This window comes from Ovis aries, chromosome 1 (genome assembly GCF_016772045.2).
Source record: "Ovis aries strain OAR_USU_Benz2616 breed Rambouillet chromosome 1, ARS-UI_Ramb_v3.0, whole genome shotgun sequence".
Lineage (NCBI taxonomy): Eukaryota > Metazoa > Chordata > Mammalia > Artiodactyla > Bovidae > Ovis > Ovis aries.
Window position 1 is genome coordinate 87,137,755 of NC_056054.1, and position 6,668 is coordinate 87,144,422.

The 6,668-nt window shown below is 48.4% G+C and overlaps 1 pseudogene; it reads right to left on the minus strand.

Annotated features, from left to right (window-relative positions):
• Positions 1-674: 674 nt before the first annotated feature.
• Positions 675-3,421, minus strand: LOC132658074 (L-lactate dehydrogenase B chain-like; annotated as a pseudogene).
• Between the last annotated feature and the right edge of the window lie 3,247 nt (positions 3,422-6,668).

Genomic DNA, 6,668 nt, shown 5'->3' on the forward strand with positions numbered 1-6,668 from the left:
AAAGTGAGCAAGAAGAAGACGACAATTTGCCCTCCATTTATCTGCCCAGTGAGATGAAATGTAGACCATTAGGCCACTGCAGCCAGAGTAACCAGCCAGACAGCAAGCAGAGGGGCTCCTTTGGGGTCCAGCTGGTTGGGGGCGGGGAGGAAAGAGGGGGGAAGTGGGCGGGGCTGGCATCACACTGCTCAGCTCCCTGGTCAGGACAGAGGCAGGCAGAGATCAGGAGTAACTCCTGATAACACCTGTTTTACACTCATCCACCCGCCTCACAGAGACCTCCCGGAGGTGAGGGCCTGCAGTGGAATGGCTGCATCTTCCCAGGAAGATCCCACGGGCGGCACCGGTCTAGGCGCCATCAGCCCTTGCAAGCGCCCTGTTTGCTGACTGCCCTGTGGATGGACTCTCTTGTCCTGCTCTAACGTGGGCTTCTGTTAGTAGACTGGTTCCTGTTGCCCCAGCAACACAGCAATAGTGGAGGTGGCAGCAAACGGCTGTTAAATCACTTAATCGGTTGTGGCCCGCTGGCACTGTGCCAACCAGGGGTGGTTACGGCTTTGCTGGACTTAGTCATCACCGCCTGTAACTTAATGTGGCTGACATCGTTGTAAACACACACAAAACAGGCAAATAATAAGTCCCCACCAAATACATCTTGCTTGCTTGATTTCAGAATCATGAGGGCATTATATTATGTCCCTTACAGTTTTATCCCTGAGTCTATTTTGTTATACTCAAGACTTTGGCAAACCAGTCATTTCCATAGGATGTGTATGGCCAGCCTACCCACCAGTCACCCCATTCCTTGGCTTTTCATAAGGATTTATCAATAACAACATACCCATTCTGTTTAGGCTGTTATTATGGTTCTATCCTGAAACATCCTGTAGTGGTTATTTTTTGGAAACATCATTTGGTTCATAATCTCTTAGCAACAGAACTTGAGGGCTAACGGCCGATGCAACTCCAAGCGAAATGATTGTGCCTCGTGCGTGGGCAAACAAACCCACAGCAGCCAAGTCGGTGTACCCTCTGATTATGGGTTTCGTTGTTTTAGGTCATTGAACGTCACCAGCACCCACCGCGAGCCAGGCTTGCTTTGTGACATGGCTGAGAGCGTATGCTGTGACAGCCGTGCACCCAGGGCCTTGGAGAACTTTCAGGCACCAGGTGCCCAAGGCTGCAGTCATAGACGTGTCTCCTGGTGCAGGTCTCAGAGTGTGCATCTGACTGGGAGGAGGAGGGGCAGGAACAGCGATCCCTCGCTCTGGGAGTGTCTGCACTTTTTGTCATCACAACCCTTCGGCCCAGTATTGTCAGGACCGTCCTGCCGTGTGACAGCTGAGGGAGCGGCAGCTCGGGCAGATGAAGCCACCAGCCATGCCCACAGGTTGGCAGAGGCAGAGGCAGGACTGGAATCCAGACCTGCCCAGGCTCCCAGCCTCCATCCTTTCTTTCTCTCCTTCCATCTTGCTTTTTATTTTGTATTTTGATAGTTAATACTCCTAGAGCAAGGGTGCCTGTTGCAAACATTAAACCACAAGCACGGCCTTTGATTCTTTGAGCCCAAATTCACACATCTAGGAAGAGAAAAAGCAAACTGTGATCCATATACATGGATGAAAACCAAAGGCTCATGGATAATCACATTGGAGTGTTTTTGTTTCTATTTTCACTTTTATGTTTTGGCCACTCCCTGCAGTATGAAGGATCTTAGTTCCCTGACCCAGAATCGAATTCGTGATCTCTGCAGTGGAAGAAGAGAGTCTGAAACATGGGCAACCAGGGAATTCCCTCACATAGGAGTTTTAAAATTTCTACAGCTTAGAACCCAGAAGCCACAGGCCTTACAGGTCCTTCTGGATGTCCCTCGGTGTATCTGCACTTTCCTTGAGTTGAGCAACCTTATCAGCCTTCAGCTTTTGGTTGATAACACTGGTTAACCCCTGAGCATTAAGGACACGCGGACGATTGAGGAAGATTTCATTCTAAATGCTACGCATCCCACTCCCCATTGTGACACCAGATGAATCCTGGATAGATTTTTCACCACGGATTCAATGAGATCAGTCACATGTCATCCAACAGACCAGTTGGTTACCCTTTTAGCTTGGTGATTTCACAGGCACTTTCCACTACCACCTTACATGCTGCTGCTGCTGCTGCTGCTAAGTCGCTTCAGTCGTCTCCGACTCTGTGCGACCCCATAGACGGCAGCCCACCAGGCTCCCCCATCCCTGGGATTCTCCAGGCAAGAACACTGGAGTGGGTTGCCATTTCCTTCTCCAATGCATGAAAGTGAAAAGTGAAAGTGAAGTTGCTCAGTCGTGTCGACTCTTAGCAACCCCATGGACCGCAGCCCACCAGGCTCCTCCATCCATGACTCTCCAGGCAAGAGTACTGGAGTGGAGTGCCATTGCCTTCTCCGATCATCTTACATACTTCCTTCCAATTTTCACTATTATTGTTCTTTCCCATTTCTGGGCTCAGTTCCCGAACAGAAATGCTGGCCACATATATTCTACTCCAAACAGCTACACTTGAGTCGCCGTGTTCTCCCCAAATCCATCCATGACAGCTGCTGGAATGAATGCCAAGTTTTCAGCCATAAAATAGTGAAACCTTTGACACCCACTTTCAATCACATGGTGCTTGAGTCATCCACTTAATTTCCAGGTAATATATATGAGGATATTCACTGGGTTGGAAGCCACAATTATGATGCAATTGGGACTGTACTCGATGATCACTGGAATAATGAATTTGAAGAAAACATCCCCCTGCACCGGACTGAGATGACTCTCTCTCTCTCGCTGGTGGACTCCTGCAGTTATCCCCATAGTCACAGGGGGTGACTGTTCTCTGCCACAATTTTAAGTGTCTGAAGAAAGATGTTCCCATGCTGCAGATGCATGTCCAAGCATCCACAAGGGCAAGTTCATCAGCCAGGGACTTTCCCAGAATGCTGCTGGCACATGCCATACCTACTTGTCCAACACCCACTGCAACGATTTTATTGTTTGCGACTGTTGCCTCCTCTCCTGCAGCCATGCAATCAGTTTTTCCTTAAGAGTTGCCCTTGTTTACAGGAGAGAGAAGGCTTGGGAGACAGTTGTAATCGTTGTACAGAGGACGACTATTGTGCAATGTTAGCCGTGTGCTCAGCCTCCCCTCTTTCTGTTCATCTTGTTCATGCATTTAAGTGCCTAGTGGCAGCTAGGACTTCATTCGATGTGTGGTCTCCCTAAGGCTGTTCTCCAGAAGGCAGCACATGAGGGTCATCGCCACACACCAGTTCCATAGGTCAAAACCACGCACACGGTGTGCGCCTCCTGCAGCCGCTGACCCTAGCCTTCACAGGCAGTGTGGGGCTCATAATCCTCCTTTTATTTTGGTCACTTCCCACAGCCGAGACCATGGTTCTCCCTCTGTGTCAGAAAGAAATAAAAATTAAAATAATTAGCTACCAAGTATTACGGTGAGCTGGAAATTAGATTTACATGCCTTTATTTACTCCTTACAACCTTATAAGGACATTTACAGTTCAGGAAATTGGGTGTCAGAGTAGTTGAGTGACTTACTGTAAGTCACATAAAGCAAGTTCTTTTGGCGACACCCACAGTCACCCTCCACCCTTCCTACCGCTCTGTTACTCATGAGCAGAGGTGGAATTACTGAGAAAACTCTTGATGCCTATGCTCTGGGCCCCCTTACTCACACCTACCCCTTCTACGCCCTAGAGGTCTATTCATAGAGCCATGTGTTTTGTGAAATTTGAAAAACTAAGATGTTTTAATGTTTATTTTCCAGAGGAAAGCCTCCCTCAGGTTCCATAGAACCTGGACACCCTGTTCGTGAGTGTATGCCTTAAACATCTTATCTAAAACTTTGCTTCTGCCTTCTGTCTCCTTTCCCGGCTTTATTTGCTCTCCGCGGCACTGTCACTAGCACACCATGTACTTTATGTGTTTATCTTGTTTACTGCACATCACAGGCACCACTCACTAAGTGTTTTGGGGTGAATGAAGGCAGCCATTGTCCTTACACAAAAGCTGTTTTGTGTAGTAAGTTGTTTTCATGTTATAGACAATTTATAAAGATGGAGGAAATGGCTTGCTCAAAGGCACCCAGCAACAAGTCCAATCCCCGTTCTCGGGATCTGAGCTACCTTTGGACTTGGCCCTGCCTAGGTTTCCTCCGGCCATGATGTCATAACTTACTTATAGACCAGACATCATTTTATTGGTGTTTCATCCTTGACTCGTCTCTCTCGCAACCATCTCCCCCTACACTCCAAGTCCTACCAGCCACCTGCCAAATATCCATCAGACCCAATCACTTCTCCCCACAGTCCCCACCATAGGCAGCGTCTTCATCTACCTCCCACTGGTCTCCCTGCCCCCGTGTCTTCCCCTTGGCTTCCAGAGGCTGATCCAATCAAGTCACTCTCTGCTGGAACTATCCCGTGAATTCGTATTTCTTAGAGGTCAGATTTGAAATCCTCAGCCTGACCCATCAGGCCCACGGTGGTTTTTATTTTTTCCAGTTCCTCAAACTCACCATCTCCTTTCCTGACTCAGAGCCCTTGTACATGTTCCACCCACTTTTGGTGCCATAGCAGTCTTGCTCTCTTCCCTCTCCATCTTTCTACTTAATTTCTACTCAAAGCAGCATCATTTCCTCAGGGCTACCTTCCTTGTCCACCCACACTGGGCGAGAGCCCTTTGAACGGTTTTCACAGCTCCCTGTATATCTCTGCAAAGAACTGATTACAACTATCATTAAATAACCAATTGTATTCTCTCGCAGGGTTTGATCTGTCCTTGTGACCCCTCCCTCCATCCTCTTCCCCGGATGCCGTGTGCCTTGCTCACTGCTGTATCTTTGTATTGTTTGTTTCATATTGGAGTATAGCTGATGAACAATGTTGTGTTGGTTTCACGTATACAGCATGTATTGTTTGTTTGGCTTAAGGCAGGGGTCCCCAACCTCTGAGCTGCAGAGAGGTACCTCCTTTCGGATCAGTGTGGCATTAGATCAGAAATAAAGTATACAATAAATGTAATATGCTTGAATCATTCTGAAACCATCCCCCTCATCCCCTCTGGTCTATGGAAAAATTGTCTTCCATGAAACTGGTATCAGGTGCCAAAAAGGTTCAAGACAAGTGTTCCTGGCTTAAAGGTTCAAGACAAGTGTTCCTCTCTCACGTATACCCCGTGAGGTAAGTTTGTCTTATCCTCTGGCAATGGTGCTCCATGTGACCCCTCGGGACCCAGGTCCTTTCCCCCAGCGGCTCTGTCATCCTAGGAGCTGTCACCTGCACCGTGGAGGCTGGATCACTGCCACATCTGGGTTGGAGTCAGCAGGAAGGGAAAGAGTTTTCTTGGTCTTGGCTTGGTTCCAGACATCTATTACTGGATAACAAACCACTCTGAAACAGTGCTATAAAATATCAGCTATTTCATTATTCTCATTGCTTCTGTGGGTCTGTGAGGAATGCTGGGAGCTGGGGCAGAATTCCTGGCTTGTGTCTGTACCCTACAGCGTCTGGGGCCTCATCTGGGAAGACTCAGGTGGCTAGGGGTGACTCAAGCGGTAGGGGTTGAATTGTCTGGGGGTGTCTTCACTCACCTGGTGCTTGACTAGAAGACTGGGCTCAGTGGAGCCTGTTCCAGGGCACTTACACGTGGCCTGTCTAACTTGAGGTCCTCACAGGAGTTGGACTTCTTTTACTGAGACTTGGGGCATTAAGAGTGAGTCTTCCCACAAGGTAGAAGCTGCCCAGCCTTCTATGCCGTAGCCTCAGTGATCACATGACTTTCCACTTTCCTCTGGGATGATGACCACCCAAGGTTCAAGCGGACCAGTCATAGACACCTGTCACTTGATAGTTGAGAGTCGAAGAATTTTAAAACCATTATAGCCAGAGGGGCTAATAGCAGCTCCACTCACATTCCCCTGGTGAGAGTGTAGTCATACGAGTGCACGCGTGCGTGTGTGTGCTCAGTTATGCCTGGCTCTTTGCAGCCCCACAGGCTGTAGCCCACCAGGCTCCTCTGCCCATGGGATTTTCCAGGCAAGAATACTGGAGTGGGTTGCCATTTCCTTCTCCAGAGGACCTTCTTGACCCAGGGATCAAACCCACATCTCTTGCATCTCCTGCATTGGCAGGTGGATTCTTTACCAACTGAGCCACCAGGGAAGCCGGTGCAGTTGTGTGCCCCTTTCTAAATGTACGGAGGTGGGAAATACTATCCCCAGATGGGCAGGCATGTTCCCAGCTTCAAGTTCATCATAGTGGAAGAGGGAGCATGGATGTGGTGGACTGTGTCCTTTCTGCCACGGTCTGTTCCTCTGGCCACCAAGCATGTGTACACCCCTCTTCCCACATGCAATACACATCTCTTCAGGAAAAAAAAAAAAAAAAAACAAAAAACAAAATTCTAGTGACTGAATCCACTGCTGCCTGCTTATAGAACAAATCACTGATTGGATGTCTGCAGTGCCTCTGCGTTCACTCCTCCATTACGGAGGGTCCACTTCTTAACCTAGAGCCTCGACCTCAGCTAGTTCTAAGTGGGAAGGCAAAATCAGTTAGTTGTGGCCTGTTGAATGGAGAGAAATCTGCTTTTACCTTTATCTCAGTGCTTCATTCAATCTATTTA